The sequence below is a fragment of the Hyla sarda genome, unplaced genomic scaffold (assembly GCF_029499605.1).
Source record: "Hyla sarda isolate aHylSar1 unplaced genomic scaffold, aHylSar1.hap1 scaffold_950, whole genome shotgun sequence".
Lineage (NCBI taxonomy): Eukaryota > Metazoa > Chordata > Amphibia > Anura > Hylidae > Hyla > Hyla sarda.
The window spans coordinates 95,267-110,000 of NW_026610980.1; the positions used below are offsets into that span (position 1 = coordinate 95,267).

The 14,734-nt window shown below is 48.5% G+C and overlaps 22 non-coding genes across 22 annotated transcripts; 14 read left to right on the forward strand and 8 right to left on the reverse strand.

The window, feature by feature from the left end:
- Positions 1-4,553: 4,553 nt before the first annotated feature.
- TRNAQ-CUG (transfer RNA glutamine (anticodon CUG)) lies at positions 4,554-4,625 on the reverse strand. Its single transcript has one exon. It is a non-coding gene; the product is annotated as a tRNA-Gln (tRNA).
- A 155-nt stretch (positions 4,626-4,780) lies between these two features.
- On the forward strand, positions 4,781-4,862 carry TRNAL-UAG (transfer RNA leucine (anticodon UAG)). The gene has a single exon. It is a non-coding gene; the product is annotated as a tRNA-Leu (tRNA).
- Positions 4,863-5,148: 286 nt separating this feature from the next.
- TRNAL-AAG (transfer RNA leucine (anticodon AAG)) lies at positions 5,149-5,231 on the forward strand. The gene has a single exon. It is a non-coding gene; the product is annotated as a tRNA-Leu (tRNA).
- Positions 5,232-5,915: 684 nt separating this feature from the next.
- Positions 5,916-5,987, reverse strand: TRNAQ-CUG (transfer RNA glutamine (anticodon CUG)). The gene has a single exon. It is a non-coding gene; the product is annotated as a tRNA-Gln (tRNA).
- A 155-nt stretch (positions 5,988-6,142) lies between these two features.
- TRNAL-UAG (transfer RNA leucine (anticodon UAG)) lies at positions 6,143-6,224 on the forward strand. Its single transcript has one exon. It is a non-coding gene; the product is annotated as a tRNA-Leu (tRNA).
- A 286-nt stretch (positions 6,225-6,510) lies between these two features.
- On the forward strand, positions 6,511-6,592 carry TRNAL-AAG (transfer RNA leucine (anticodon AAG)). Its single transcript has one exon. It is a non-coding gene; the product is annotated as a tRNA-Leu (tRNA).
- Positions 6,593-7,276: 684 nt separating this feature from the next.
- Positions 7,277-7,348, reverse strand: TRNAQ-CUG (transfer RNA glutamine (anticodon CUG)). Its single transcript has one exon. It is a non-coding gene; the product is annotated as a tRNA-Gln (tRNA).
- A 155-nt stretch (positions 7,349-7,503) lies between these two features.
- Positions 7,504-7,585, forward strand: TRNAL-UAG (transfer RNA leucine (anticodon UAG)). The gene has a single exon. It is a non-coding gene; the product is annotated as a tRNA-Leu (tRNA).
- A 286-nt stretch (positions 7,586-7,871) lies between these two features.
- On the forward strand, positions 7,872-7,953 carry TRNAL-AAG (transfer RNA leucine (anticodon AAG)). Its single transcript has one exon. It is a non-coding gene; the product is annotated as a tRNA-Leu (tRNA).
- Positions 7,954-8,637: 684 nt separating this feature from the next.
- On the reverse strand, positions 8,638-8,709 carry TRNAQ-CUG (transfer RNA glutamine (anticodon CUG)). The gene has a single exon. It is a non-coding gene; the product is annotated as a tRNA-Gln (tRNA).
- A 155-nt stretch (positions 8,710-8,864) lies between these two features.
- On the forward strand, positions 8,865-8,946 carry TRNAL-AAG (transfer RNA leucine (anticodon AAG)). The gene has a single exon. It is a non-coding gene; the product is annotated as a tRNA-Leu (tRNA).
- Positions 8,947-9,232: 286 nt separating this feature from the next.
- TRNAL-AAG (transfer RNA leucine (anticodon AAG)) lies at positions 9,233-9,314 on the forward strand. Its single transcript has one exon. It is a non-coding gene; the product is annotated as a tRNA-Leu (tRNA).
- Positions 9,315-9,998: 684 nt separating this feature from the next.
- TRNAQ-CUG (transfer RNA glutamine (anticodon CUG)) lies at positions 9,999-10,070 on the reverse strand. The gene has a single exon. It is a non-coding gene; the product is annotated as a tRNA-Gln (tRNA).
- Positions 10,071-10,225: 155 nt separating this feature from the next.
- Positions 10,226-10,307, forward strand: TRNAL-UAG (transfer RNA leucine (anticodon UAG)). The gene has a single exon. It is a non-coding gene; the product is annotated as a tRNA-Leu (tRNA).
- Positions 10,308-10,593: 286 nt separating this feature from the next.
- On the forward strand, positions 10,594-10,675 carry TRNAL-AAG (transfer RNA leucine (anticodon AAG)). Its single transcript has one exon. It is a non-coding gene; the product is annotated as a tRNA-Leu (tRNA).
- Positions 10,676-11,359: 684 nt separating this feature from the next.
- On the reverse strand, positions 11,360-11,431 carry TRNAQ-CUG (transfer RNA glutamine (anticodon CUG)). Its single transcript has one exon. It is a non-coding gene; the product is annotated as a tRNA-Gln (tRNA).
- A 155-nt stretch (positions 11,432-11,586) lies between these two features.
- TRNAL-UAG (transfer RNA leucine (anticodon UAG)) lies at positions 11,587-11,668 on the forward strand. The gene has a single exon. It is a non-coding gene; the product is annotated as a tRNA-Leu (tRNA).
- A 1,052-nt stretch (positions 11,669-12,720) lies between these two features.
- TRNAQ-CUG (transfer RNA glutamine (anticodon CUG)) lies at positions 12,721-12,792 on the reverse strand. The gene has a single exon. It is a non-coding gene; the product is annotated as a tRNA-Gln (tRNA).
- A 497-nt stretch (positions 12,793-13,289) lies between these two features.
- Positions 13,290-13,371, forward strand: TRNAL-AAG (transfer RNA leucine (anticodon AAG)). Its single transcript has one exon. It is a non-coding gene; the product is annotated as a tRNA-Leu (tRNA).
- Positions 13,372-14,055: 684 nt separating this feature from the next.
- On the reverse strand, positions 14,056-14,127 carry TRNAQ-CUG (transfer RNA glutamine (anticodon CUG)). The gene has a single exon. It is a non-coding gene; the product is annotated as a tRNA-Gln (tRNA).
- A 155-nt stretch (positions 14,128-14,282) lies between these two features.
- On the forward strand, positions 14,283-14,364 carry TRNAL-UAG (transfer RNA leucine (anticodon UAG)). The gene has a single exon. It is a non-coding gene; the product is annotated as a tRNA-Leu (tRNA).
- Positions 14,365-14,650: 286 nt separating this feature from the next.
- TRNAL-AAG (transfer RNA leucine (anticodon AAG)) lies at positions 14,651-14,732 on the forward strand. The gene has a single exon. It is a non-coding gene; the product is annotated as a tRNA-Leu (tRNA).
- The last annotated feature ends 2 nt before the right edge of the window (positions 14,733-14,734 follow it).

Consider the following 14,734-nt stretch of genomic DNA (forward strand, 5'->3'; position numbering starts at 1 on the left):
TTCAACCTTGAGGCCCCTCTCAAGAATGTTTTGATCAGTGGGTCTTGAAATAAAGGCTTATTAATGTAAGCCGAAATGGCCGAAACTTGGACCTTGAGAGTAGAAGGAGACAAATTCTTGTCTAGTCCATCCTGGAGAAAGCTGAGAATGGTAGGAGCAGCTATATCTCTTCCAACTTGCTTCTTGGAGCACCAAGATTGGAAAATTGTCCAGATTCTTTTGTATGTCTTATTGGTTGACTCCGCTCTGGAGTGTGAGAGTGTTTTCAAGACCGCACTGGAAAGCCCTTCTAAATGTGGAAGGGACTGATCAACCTCCAGGCTGTCAGGTTGAACATCTGAAGATTCGAGCAGCTGTGGGTGTCCCCCGGCACTAATGCTTGCTCTGGGGGAAGCCTCCAAAATTGTCCCCGGCTCATCTGAAAGAGTTGGGTGAACCAAGCTCTCTTGGGCCAAAATGGGATTATGGCTATGACGGATGCTTGGTCTTGCCTGATCTTCATCAATACCCTTGGGATCAAGGAAATTGGAGGGTAGATGTAGGCCAGCCTGAACCTCCACGGGATTGAGAAAGCATCTATTGCCACCGGGTTGTCTTCCCTGTAAAGGGAACAGAACCTCTCCAACTTGGAGTTGAACCTCGTTGCCATGAGGTCTATCTCTGGCACACCCCACCTGAGCGTTATCTCTCTGAATATGACTGGGTGGAGAGACCATTCTGCGGTTAGGAGTCCTCTGCTCAGGCGGTCGGCTATCATATTGAGGGAACCTCGAATATGAACCGCGGACAGGTGGGTGAGGTTCCTTTCTGCCCAATCCAAGATCAGACCCACCTCTCTGAGGAGGTTTTGTGACCGAGTGCCTCCCTGCTTGTTGATGTACATCACAGCCGTCATGCTGTCGGATTGGATCTTGACAGCTTTCCCTTGAAGGACAGAAGCAAAGTGCAGCAATGCTAGCCTGATTGCACGAATCTCCAGGAGATTGGAGGTTAATAGTTTGTCCTGAGGAGACCATGCACCTTGCACTGTCAGATCCTGAAGATGCGCTCCCCAACCTACAAGGGATGCGTCGGTAGTAAGTATGATCCAAGAGGGTTGGATCAGGGACCGGCCGTCCTCTAGGTGAGACCACCACCTCAGAGAAGAACGGGTTGCGCAAGACAGGGAGTGACACCTGTTCAGGCCGGATGGCCGGTGATTCCAAATGGCAAGAACCTCTGCTTGGAGAGGGCGAAGATGCCAAAGAGCCCAAGGTACCGCGTCTGCGGTAGCGGACATAAGTCCCAACATCCGCATGAGAGTGCGAATGGACACTTTCCGGGATATAAAAAGATGTTGAGCCGATTCTTGAACCCGGAGTTTTCTCTCGGGAGTGAGGTAGAGTGTCATTGAGATTGTATCGACTATGAAACCAAGGAACCTCACTGATGTTGTCGGGAGGAAATTGGACTTGGCCCAATTGACTATCCAACCCAACTGATGAAGGAAGGATACGGCTAGCTGGAGATGTTGGGACAGGATCGTTTGAGATGGAGCTCTGAGGAGCCAATCGTCTAGGTAGGGAACAATGCTGAGCCCCTGGAGCCTTAGAGCAGCTACCACAGCCACCACAACCTTGGTAAATGTGTGAGGGGCAGAAGAGATCCCAAACGGGAGGGCTACAAACTGGAGGTGTTTTAGAACTCCCCCTACCTGAACAGCGATCCTTAAATACTTCCTGGATGCAGGATGAATAGGGATATGGAGGTAAGCATCCTTTAAGTCCAGGGTGGCCAGGTAATCTCCTGGCGAGATAAGGTTGACCACAGACTGAATGGTTTCCATGCGAAAGCGTTTGTGCTTTACAAACTGATTGAAAAATCTTAGATCTATAATCATCCGCCAGTCTCCCGTTAGCTTGGGAACAAGGAAGACTGGGGAATAGATCCCTGCCCCCCAATCCGGTGTAGGAACTTCCTCCAGGGCACCTTTCTGGATATACTCCAGAATGTAAGACTCTAGAACCGACTGCTTGACTGGGGGAAGAACTCTTGTTTGCACATACCGGGAAGGAGGAATTGATACAAGATCTATTGAATAACCAACTGAAATTATTCTCAGGACCCAAGGATCCTGAATAAGTAGAGTCCAAGCATCTAAAAAATGATGTAGGCGGCCGCCTACAGGAATATGGGGGGTAGGAAGGGAAACTGGAGAGGTCAACCCGGCAGGGAACCCAGAGCTTCCTAGAAGCCCATAGTCAGAGTCTTCTCTCCTTGGGACCACGGGAGCGCTTACCGCCCCGGCGTTGATTACCCCACTCCTTCTGGGGTCTAGGTTGGGCAGTTGATCTGTCCCCAAAACGCCTGCCCCGGCCGCGAAAGGACTGCTGAGGAAGGGACTTTCCCTTTTTGTCAGACAGGCCCTCCATTATGCGGTCCAACTCTTTACCAAACAAAATGCCGGGTTCATAGGGCATACTACAAAGAGTATGCTTGGAGGAGTTGTCAGCCTTCCACGGCTTTAACCAGAGAGGACGACGTCCGGCGGAAGACAAGGCCATAGTTTTAGAAGCCAGTTTTAGCTGCTGTATAGCAGCATCGCAAAGAAAATCCATGGCCAGATTGGCCGTTTTGAAGGAGGCCAAAATTTCGTCTCTAGGGACCCCCTGGTCTAAATCCGCCTGAATGGAGGAGAGGCGAGTCTTCAGGAAGTTTGCCACTTCTGAACTGGCAATAGAGACTGAAGCTGAGGCAGCTGCTGTCGAGTACGAGCGCCTAAAAGCGCAATCAGCTTTTCTGTCCATTGGATCCTGGAGGGAAGACCCATCCTCTGAAGGAACCAAGGTTCTCTTGGACATTTTAGCAACAGCAATGTCCACTTTGGGAACAGAGCCCCATGAGGCCAGCTGATCTTCCCTAATGGGAAACATGGTCTTGAAACGTTTGGACAAGACCGGGCCTTTTTCAGGCTTTTTCCATTCTGTCTTAAGTACAGACAATAGGGTCTCGTCCGCTTTAAAGGCCCTAGGCCCCTTAGAGGCGGAGGAGGAAGCTTCCCCGGGATCAACATCCTGGTCCCCCGACCTGATGGATCTCAAAAGTCGCTGGGTTTTTTCCAGCGGAAAAAAATAAGGGATGGTCTCTTCCTCATCGGAAGAGGATGATGTAGGATCTTCTTTATCCGGTCCCATAGATACATCCATTCTAGGAGGAGAGGCTGGTCTGGGACGTTTCTGAGCAACAGCTTGCTTTAATTCCTCAATGGATGCATGCATAGCAGACATATTCGTGGAAACCCACACATACATATCTTGCACAGTAGGTTCCGCCAGATGGGAGGGTAGAGTCTTGGCCCTACAAGGTGGACATCTAGAAAATTCATAAGAATCTTCTAGCGGAACACTACAATCATGGCAAGCGAGGTGTTTCCGCTTGGAGGTCCTTTTTCCAGGACCTTCACGGTCAGCGGAGCCTTCCGTAGACATAATCTGAGGAAGATATTGATATTACTAATTATTAAGCAAGCTCAGAGAAAAAAGATTCATAAAATCTAAAGCAAAGAAGACTACCAAAAAGCAGCAAAAGCGCGAGTGAAAAATAAGTCACAGTACTTTCCGCAGGGACAGTACAGGCCTAAGGTCACAATCTCAAAGACAGATACGTGGACAAGCCAAAGCATCTGGACTCAAAGAGACTGAGCTGCACTCTGGAAGGGATTAAATACCCTTCAAAATTGGCGCCTAAAGGAAGCTCCGCCCACTAGGGCGGAGCAACCTGAAAATAGTCTATTCTAAAGAGTGACTGGAAGAGAGAAAACCCCCCGCCTGGGGAAACAATCTCTACATAGGAAAAGTTGTTCTTTCCTCTCATGCCCCCCTTTTACTTTTTTTTTTTTTTTTGAAAAGAAAAAAGGAGGGGAAGTGATGTAAGACGCCGCTGACGTCACTTCCGCCGGCCCGAGATGCGGGGCTTAGCCGCACATAGAGAGCCGGGCCGGTGGGCGGAACCTCAGAGCCAGGTCGGCATCAGAGGGATAGCCAAGGAGAGAGCCTGCCCGAAGGTGAGCAGAGCTAACTATAGATTTATTCCCCACAGCCGCAGAAGGCTGTTCAAGGGGAGCCAGTAACTGGCAGTGAAAAAAAGAGAGAACACCTCCTAAGCACGGAGGGTCACCATCTGTCCCACTGTCCGGGAGGACAGAAAAAAACACAAGGGGACAGAGGGTGACCCCTCCTTTATACAGGGTATTGTGGGTGTGGTTTGCTAATTAGTTTATTAATCAATAAAAATTCCATCTGTCCTACCAGTTCGCGGGGGGTGGAATACCCCATCTGTGCTACTGGTTAGGACGTAAGGAAACCCATATTTCTGGCATTATGGCTCCCGGGGGGATGTGAGTGCTCTGGGTTTCTTTGAGGCATGAGTTTTCATCCAAGTTCTCAACTAATTGCACCTTGGGGCGACAGAACACAAAGGTATGGAAGCAGCATTTATGGATTTGAAAAGCTCACATCTGGAAGAAGGTTAAATAATTTTAATACAGTACTGAGTAATGAGAGGAAAGTAAAGAAAGGTCCCACCGAGATTTGAACTCGGATCACTGGATTCAGAGTCCAGAGTGCTAACCATTACACCATGGAACCATTAAGTACCTTCACCTGCCACACTAAAACTTTTAATTCTTCCTCCAGATCTCCAGAAAACCGGGGTACGGTTCCCAGATGGGGTGGCTATGATTATTTCGCCCCTTACTTAGGTCTGCGTCCTCAGGTAGGGTTGAAAAGCAGCAGTTGTGTGTGGTAGCGTGGCCGAGCGGTCTAAGGCGCTGGATTTAGGCTCCAGTCTCTTTGGAGGCGTGGGTTCGAATCCCACCGCTGCCATTAGGCACTTTTTGCTGTTTCCAGAGGTATAACGAGATTACACCTTTGATCCCTAGCGCTGAGCTAAAGCGATTAATTCTCCCTTCAGAACTATTAAACGCTGACCCTTTAAGGACATTACCATGGAGCAGCAGGCATAGGTTGTTCCTCGTTAGTATAGTTGTGAGTATTCCTGCCTGTCATGCAGGTGACCAGGCTCCGAATTCCCGAAGGGGAAGCTATGCTTGTTTTGCCCTTTACTTAGGTCTGTGTCCCCAGGTAGGGTCGGAAAGCTGCAACACCATGTGGTAGCGTGGCCGAGCGGTCTAAGGCGCTGGATTAAGGCTCCAGTCTCTTCGGGGGGCGTGGGTTCGAATCCCACCGTTGCCATTGAGTAGCTTTTGCTTTTACTTGCTCTTTCAGCTCACGTTACATGCCCAGAATATCGATTGGTTGAGGCAGGTACCTGGCGCCAGCTAACTAATCAGCGCTTCCCCTTTCAATGCAGGAGAACCTCTCGTCCCTCTCTCAGTATGGGCGCTGTATTACCACCTGCTAAGATGTTGCGCGGACAATCTGGAATACAATCCTTGAGGAGGGATCCCCAGGGATCAGATGTACTCTGTGATGAATAGGGTGAACAGGAAGAACTACAAAACTGACCCTTGCTGTCTTGCCTTAATCCTTCCCTAGATCTGAAACATAGGCACAGAGCAGCGTACACCATAATCTGCACCGAGCTGCAAAAGCCAGGGATATTCACAGAGGTTAACCAATCAGGAAATCCACTCTATACTAGCCAGAGCTGGCACTGTTTCTGGAAGAAAGAGGCAATTTAACTTTATTTTCTAATCCTGGATAACCCATATTTCTGGCATTATGGCTCCCGGGGGGATGTGAGTGCTCTGGGTTTCTTTGAGGCATGAGTTTTCATCCAAGTTCTCAACTAATTGCACCTTGGGGCGACAGAACACAAAGGTATGGAAGCAGCATTTATGGATTTGAAAAGCTCACATCTGGAAGAAGGTTAAATAATTTTAATACAGTACTGAGTAATGAGAGGAAAGTAAAGAAAGGTCCCACCGAGATTTGAACTCGGATCACTGGATTCAGAGTCCAGAGTGCTAACCATTACACCATGGAACCATTAAGTACCTTCACCTGCCACACTAAAACTTTTAATTCTTCCTCCAGATCTCCAGAAAACCGGGGTACGGTTCCCAGATGGGGTGGCTATGATTATTTCGCCCCTTACTTAGGTCTGCGTCCTCAGGTAGGGTTGAAAAGCAGCAGTTGTGTGTGGTAGCGTGGCCGAGCAGTCTAAGGCGCTGGATTTAGGCTCCAGTCTCTTTGGAGGCGTGGGTTCGAATCCCACTGCTGCCATTAGGCACTTTTTGCTGTTTCCAGAGGGATAACGAGATTACACCTTTGATCCCTAGCGCTGAGCTAAAGCGATTAATTCTCCCTCCAGAACTATTAAACGCTGACCCTTTAAGGACATTACCATGGAGCAGCAGGCATAGGTTGTTCCTCGTTAGTATAGTTGTGAGTATTCCTGCCTGTCATGCAGGTGACCAGGCTCCGAATTCCCGAAGGGGAAGCTATGCTTGTTTTGCCCTTTACTTAGGTCTGTGTCCCCAGGTAGGGTCGGAAAGCTGCAACACCATGTGGTAGCGTGGCCGAGCAGTCTAAGGCGCTGGATTAAGGCTCCAGTCTCTTCGGGGGCGTGGGTTCGAATCCCACCGTTGCCATTGAGTAGCTTTTGCTTTTACTTGCTCTTTCAGCTCACGTTACATGCCCAGAATATCGATTGGTTGAGGCAGGTACCTGGCGCCAGCTAACTAATCAGCACTTCCCCTTTCAATGCAGGAGAACCTCTCGTCCCTCTCTCAGTATGGGGGCTGTATTACCACCTGCTAAGATGTTGCGCGGACAATCTGGAATACAATCCTTGAGGAGGGATCCCCAGGGATCAGATGTACTCTGTGATGAATAGGGTGAACAGGAAGAACTACAAAACTGACCCTTGCTGTCTTGCCTTAATCCTTCCCTAGATCTGAAACATAGGCACAGAGCAGCGTACACCATAATCTGCACCGAGCTGCAAAAGCCAGGGATATTCACAGAGGTTAACCAATCAGGAAATCCACTCTATACTAGCCAGAGCTGGCACTGTTTCTGGAAGAAAGAGGCAATTTAACTTTATTTTCTAATCCTGGATAACCCATATTTCTGGCATTATGGCTCCCGGGGGGATGTGAGTGCTCTGGGTTTCTTTGAGGCATGAGTTTTCATCCAAGTTCTCAACTAATTGCACCTTGGGGCGACAGAACACAAAGGTATGGAAGCAGCATTTATGGATTTGAAAAGCTCACATCTGGAAGAAGGTTAAATAATTTTAATACAGTACTGAGTAATGAGAGGAAAGTAAAGAAAGGTCCCACCGAGATTTGAACTCGGATCACTGGATTCAGAGTCCAGAGTGCTAACCATTACACCATGGAACCATTAAGTACCTTCACCTGCCACACTAAAACTTTTAATTCTTCCTCCAGATCTCCAGAAAACCGGGGTACGGTTCCCAGATGGGGTGGCTATGATTATTTCGCCCCTTACTTAGGTCTGCGTCCTCAGGTAGGGTTGAAAAGCAGCAGTTGTGTGTGGTAGCGTGGCCGAGCGGTCTAAGGCGCTGGATTTAGGCTCCAGTCTCTTTGGAGGCGTGGGTTCGAATCCCACCGCTGCCATTAGGCACTTTTTGCTGTTTCCAGAGGTATAACGAGATTACACCTTTGATCCCTAGCGCTGAGCTAAAGCGATTAATTCTCCCTTCAGAACTATTAAACGCTGACCCTTTAAGGACATTACCATGGAGCAGCAGGCATAGGTTGTTCCTCGTTAGTATAGTTGTGAGTATTCCTGCCTGTCATGCAGGTGACCAGGCTCCGAATTCCCGAAGGGGAAGCTATGCTTGTTTTGCCCTTTACTTAGGTCTGTGTCCCCAGGTAGGGTCGGAAAGCTGCAACACCATGTGGTAGCGTGGCCGAGCGGTCTAAGGCGCTGGATTAAGGCTCCAGTCTCTTCGGGGGCGTGGGTTCGAATCCCACCGTTGCCATTGAGTAGCTTTTGCTTTTACTTGCTCTTTCAGCTCACGTTACATGCCCAGAATATCGATTGGTTGAGGCAGGTACCTGGCGCCAGCTAACTAATCAGCGCTTCCCCTTTCAATGCAGGAGAACCTCTCGTCCCTCTCTCAGTATGGGCGCTGTATTACCACCTGCTAAGATGTTGCGCGGACAATCTGGAATACAATCCTTGAGGAGGGATCCCCAGGGATCAGATGTACTCTGTGATGAATAGGGTGAACAGGAAGAACTACAAAACTGACCCTTGCTGTCTTGCCTTAATCCTTCCCTAGATCTGAAACATAGGCACAGAGCAGCGTACACCATAATCTGCACCGAGCTGCAAAAGCCAGGGATATTCACAGAGGTTAACCAATCAGGAAATCCACTCTATACTAGCCAGAGCTGGCACTGTTTCTGGAAGAAAGAGGCAATTTAACTTTATTTTCTAATCCTGGATAACCCATATTTCTGGCATTATGGCTTCCGGGGGGATGTGAGTGCTCTGGGTTTCTTTGAGGCATGAGTTTTCATCCAAGTTCTCAACTAATTGCACCTTGGGGCGACAGAACACAAAGGTATGGAAGCAGCATTTATGGATTTGAAAAGCTCACATCTGGAAGAAGGTTAAATAATTTTAATACAGTACTGAGTAATGAGAGGAAAGTAAAGAAAGGTCCCACCGAGATTTGAACTCGGATCACTGGATTCAGAGTCCAGAGTGCTAACCATTACACCATGGAACCATTAAGTACCTTCACCTGCCACACTAAAACTTTTAATTCTTCCTCCAGATCTCCAGAAAACCGGGGTACGGTTCCCAGATGGGGTGGCTATGATTATTTCGCCCCTTACTTAGGTCTGCGTCCTCAGGTAGGGTTGAAAAGCAGCAGTTGTGTGTGGTAGCGTGGCCGAGCGGTCTAAGGCGCTGGATTAAGGCTCCAGTCTCTTTGGAGGCGTGGGTTCGAATCCCACCGCTGCCATTAGGCACTTTTTGCTGTTTCCAGAGGTATAACGAGATTACACCTTTGATCCCTAGCGCAGAGCTAAAGCGATTAATTCTCCCTTCAGAACTATTAAACGCTGACCCTTTAAGGACATTACCATGGAGCAGCAGGCATAGGTTGTTCCTCGTTAGTATAGTTGTGAGTATTCCTGCCTGTCATGCAGGTGACCAGGCTCCGAATTCCCGAAGGGGAAGCTATGCTTGTTTTGCCCTTTACTTAGGTCTGTGTCCCCAGGTAGGGTCGGAAAGCTGCAACACCATGTGGTAGCGTGGCCGAGCGGTCTAAGGCGCTGGATTAAGGCTCCAGTCTCTTCGGGGGCGTGGGTTCGAATCCCACCGTTGCCATTGAGTAGCTTTTGCTTTTACTTGCTCTTTCAGCTCACGTTACATGCCCAGAATATCGATTGGTTGAGGCAGGTACCTGGCGCCAGCTAACTAATCAGCGCTTCCCCTTTCAATGCAGGAGAACCTCTCGTCCCTCTCTCAGTATGGGCGCTGTATTACCACCTGCTAAGATGTTGCGCGGACAATCTGGAATACAATCCTTGAGGAGGGATCCCCAGGGATCAGATGTACTCTGTGATGAATAGGGTGAACAGGAAGATCTACAAAACTGACCCTTGCTGTCTTGCCTTAATCCTTCCCTAGATCTGAAACATAGGCACAGAGCAGCGTACACCATAATCTGCACCGAGCTGCAAAAGCCAGGGATATTCACAGAGGTTAACCAATCAGGAAATCCACTCTATACTAGCCAGAGCTGGCACTGTTTCTGGAAGAAAGAGGCAATTTAACTTTATTTTCTAATCCTGGATAACCCATATTTCTGGCATTATGGCTCCCGGGGGGATGTGAGTGCTCGGGGTTTCTTTGAGGCATGAGTTTTCATCCAAGTTCTCAACTAATTGCACCTTGGGGCGACAGAACACAAAGGTATGGAAGCAGCATTTCTGGATTTGAAAAGCTCACATCTGGAAGAAGGTTAAATAATTTTAATACAGTACTGAGTAATGAGAGGAAAGTAAAGAAAGGTCCCACCGAGATTTGAACTCGGATCACTGGATTCAGAGTCCAGAGTGCTAACCATTACACCATGGAACCATTAAGTACCTTCTCCTGCCACACTAAAACTTTTAATTCTTCCTCCAGATCTCCAGAAAACCGGGGTACGGTTCCCAGATGGGGTGGCTATGATTATTTCGCCCCTTACTTAGGTCTGCGTCCTCAGGTAGGGTTGAAAAGCAGCAGTTGTGTGTGGTAGCGTGGCCGAGCAGTCTAAGGCGCTGGATTTAGGCTCCAGTCTCTTTGGAGGCGTGGGTTCGAATCCCACTGCTGCCATTAGGCACTTTTTGCTGTTTCCAGAGGGATAACGAGATTACACCTTTGATCCCTAGCGCTGAGCTAAAGCGATTAATTCTCCCTCCAGAACTATTAAACGCTGACCCTTTAAGGACATTACCATGGAGCAGCAGGCATAGGTTGTTCCTCGTTAGTATAGTTGTGAGTATTCCTGCCTGTCATGCAGGTGACCAGGCTCCGAATTCCCGAAGGGGAAGCTATGCTTGTTTTGCCCTTTACTTAGGTCTGTGTCCCCAGGTAGGGTCGGAAAGCTGCAACACCATGTGGTAGCGTGGCCGAGCGGTCTAAGGCGCTGGATTAAGGCTCCAGTCTCTTCGGGGGCGTGGGTTCGAATCCCACCGTTGCCATTGAGTAGCTTTTGCTTTTACTTGCTCTTTCAGCTCACGTTACATGCCCAGAATATCGATTGGTTGAGGCAGGTACCTGGCGCCAGCTAACTAATCAGCACTTCCCCTTTCAATGCAGGAGAACCTCTCGTCCCTCTCTCAGTATGGGCGCTGTATTACCACCTGCTAAGATGTTGCGCGGACAATCTGGAATACAATCCTTGAGGAGGGATCCCCAGGGATCAGATGTACTCTGTGATGAATAGGGTGAACAGGAAGAACTACAAAACTGACCCTTGCTGTCTTGCCTTAATCCTTCCCTAGATCTGAAACATAGGCACAGAGCAGCGTACACCATAATCTGCACCGAGCTGCAAAAGCCAGGGATATTCACAGAGGTTAACCAATCAGGAAATCCACTTTATACTAGCCAGAGCTGGCACTGTTTCTGGAAGAAAGAGGCAATTTAACTTTATTTTCTAATCCTGGATAACCCATATTTCTGGCATTATGGCTCCCGGGGGGATGTGAGTGCTCTGGGTTTCTTTGAGGCATGAGTTTTCATCCAAGTTCTCAACTAATTGCACCTCGGGGCGACAGAACACAAAGGTATGGAAGCAGCATTTATGGATTTGAAAAGCTCACATCTGGAAGAAGGTTAAATAATTTTAATACAGTACTGAGTAATGAGAGGAAAGTAAAGAAAGGTCCCACCGAGATTTGAACTCGGATCACTGGATTCAGAGTCCAGAGTGCTAACCATTACACCATGGAACCATTAAGTACCTTCACCTGCCACACTAAAACTTTTAATTCTTCCTCCAGATCTCCAGAAAACCGGGGTACGGTTACCAGATGGGGTGGCTATGATTATTTCGCCCCTTACTTAGGTCTGCGTCCTCAGGTAGGGTTGAAAAGCAGCAGTTGTGTGTGGTAGCGTGGCCGAGCGGTCTAAGGCGCTGGATTTAGGCTCCAGTCTCTTTGGAGGCGTGGGTTCTAGTCCCACCGCTGCCATTAGGCACTTTTTGCTGTTTCCAGAGGTATAACGAGATTACACCTTTGATCCCTAGCGCTGAGCTAAAGCGATTAATTCTCCCTTCAGAACTATTAAACGCTGACCCTTTAAGGACATTACCATGGAGCAGCAGGCATAGGTTGTTCCTCGTTAGTATAGTTGTGAGTATTCCTGCCTGTCATGCAGGTAACCAGGCTCCGAATTCCCGAAGGGGAAGCTATGCTTGTTTTGCCCTTTACTTAGGTCTATGTCCCCAGGTAGGGTCGGAAAGCTGCAACACCATGTGGTAGCGTGGCCGAGTGGTCTAAGGCGCTGAATTAAGGCTCCAGTCTCTTCGGGGGTGTGGGTGCGAATCCAACCGTTGCCATTGAGTAGCTTTTGCTTTTACTTGCTCTTTCAGCTCACGTTACATGCCCAGAATATGGATTGGTTGAGGCAGGTACCTGGCGCCAGCTAACTAATCAGCGCTTCCCCTTTCAATGCAGGAGAACCTCTCGTCCCTCTCTCAGTATGGGCGCTGTATTACCACCTGCTAAGATGTTGCGCGGACAATCTGGAATACAATCCTTGAGGAGGGATCCCCAGGGATCAGATGTACTCTGTGATGAATAGGGTGAACAGGAAGAACTACAAAACTGACCCTTGCTGTCTTGCCTTAATCCTTCCCTAGATCTGAAACATAGGTGGAGAGCAGCGTACACCATAATCTGCACCGAGCTGCAAAAGCCAGGGATATTCACAGAGGTTAACCAATCAGGAAATCCACTCTATACTAGCCAGAGCTGGCACTGTTTCTGGAAGAAAGAGGCAATTTAACTTTATTTTCTAATCCTGGATAACCCATATTTCTGGCATTATGGCTCCCGGGGGGATGTGAGTGCTCTGGGTTTCTTTGAGGCATGAGTTTTCATCCAAGTTCTCAACTAATTGCACCTTGGGGCGACAGAACACAAAGGTATGGAAGCAGCATTTATGGATTTGAAAAGCTCACATCTGGAAGAAGGTTAAATAATTTTAATACAGTACTGAGTAATGAGAGGAAAGTAAAGAAAGGTCCCACCGAGATTTGAACTCGGATCACTGGATTCAGAGTCCAGAGTGCTAACCATTACACCATGGGACCATTAAGTACCTTCACCTGCCACACTAAAACTTTTAATTCTTCCTCCAGATCTCCAGAAAACCGGGGTACGGTTCCCAGATGGGGTGGCTATGATTATTTCGCCCCTTACTTAGGTCTGCGTCCTCAGGTAGGGTTGAAAAGCAGCAGTTGTGTGCGCTGGATTTAGGCTCCAGTCTCTTTGGAGGCGTGGGTTCGAATCCCACTGCTGCCATTAGGCACTTTTTGCTGTTTCCAGAGGGATAACGAGATTACACCTTTGATCCCTAGTGCTGAGCTAAAGCGATTAATTCTCCCTCCAGAACTATGAAACGCTGACCCTTTAAGGACATTACCATGGAGCAGCAGGCATAGGTTGTTCCTCGTTAGTATAGTTGTGAGTATTCCTGCCTGTCATGCAGGTGACCAGGCTCCGAATTCCCGAAGGGGAAGCTATGCTTGTTTTGCCCTTTACTTAGGTCTGTGTCCCCAGGTAGGGTCGGAAAGCTGCAACACCATGTGGTAGCGTGGCCGAGCGGTCTAAGGCGCTGGATTAAGGCTCCAGTCTCTTCGGGGGCGTGGGTTCGAATCCCACCGTTGCCATTGAGTAGCATTTGCTTTTACTTGCTCTTTCAGCTCACGTTACATGCCCAGAATATGGATTGGTTGAGGCAGGTACCTGCCGCCAGCTAACTAATCAGCGCTTCCCCTTTCAATGCAGGAGAACCTCTCGTCCCTCTCTCAGTATGGGCGCTGTATTACCACCTGCTAAGATGTTGCGCGGACAATCTGGAATACAATCCTTGAGGAGGGATCCCCAGGGATCAGATGTACTCTGTGATGAATAGGGTGAACAGGAAGATCTACAAAACTGACCCTTGCTGTCTTGCCTTAATCCTTCCCTAGATCTGAAACATAGGCACAGAGCAGCGTACACCATAATCTGCACCGAGCTGCAAAAGCCAGGGATATTCACAGAGGTTAACCAATCAGGAAATCCACTCTATACTAGCCACAGCTGGCACTGTTTCTGGAAGAAAGAGGCAATTTAACTTTATTTTCTAATCCTGGATAACCCATATTTCTGGCATTATGGCTCCCGGGGGGATGTGAGTGCTCTGGGTTTCTTTGAGGCATGAGTTTTCATCCAAGTTCTCAACAAATTGCACCTTGGGGCGACAGAACACAAAGGTATGGAAGCAGCATTTATGGATTTGAAAAGCTCACATCTGGAAGAAGGTTAAATAATTTTAATACAGTACTGAGTAATGAGAGGAAAGTAAAGAAAGGTCCCACCGAGATTTGAACTCGGATCACTGGATTCAGAGTCCAGAGTGCTAACCATTACACCATGGAACCATTAAGTACCTTCTCCTGCCACACTAAAACTTTTAATTCTTCCTCCAGATCTCCAGAAAACCGGGGTACGGTTCCCAGATGGGGTGGCTATGATTATTTCGCCCCTTACTTAGGTCTGCGTCCTCAGGTAGGGTTGAAAAGCAGCAGTTGTGTGTGGTAGCGTGGCCGAGCAGTCTAAGGCGCTGGATTTAGGCTCCAGTCTCTTTGGAGGCGTGGGTTCGAATCCCACTGCTGCCATTAGGCACTTTTTGCTGTTTCCAGAGGGATAACGAGATTACACCTTTGATCCCTAGCGCTGAGCTAAAGCGATTAATTCTCCCTCCAGAACTATTAAACGCTGACCCTTTAAGGACATTACCATGGAGCAGCAGGCATAGGTTGTTCCTCGTTAGTATAGTTGTGAGTATTCCTGCCTGTCATGCAGGTGACCAGGCTCCGAATTCCCGAAGGGGAAGCTATGCTTGTTTTGCCCTTTACTTAGGTCTGTGTCCCCAGGTAGGGTCGGAAAGCTGCAACACCATGTGGTAGCGTGGCCGAGCGGTCTAAGGCGCTGGATTAAGGCTCCAGTCTCTTCGGGGGCGTGGGTTCGAATCCCACCGTTGCCATT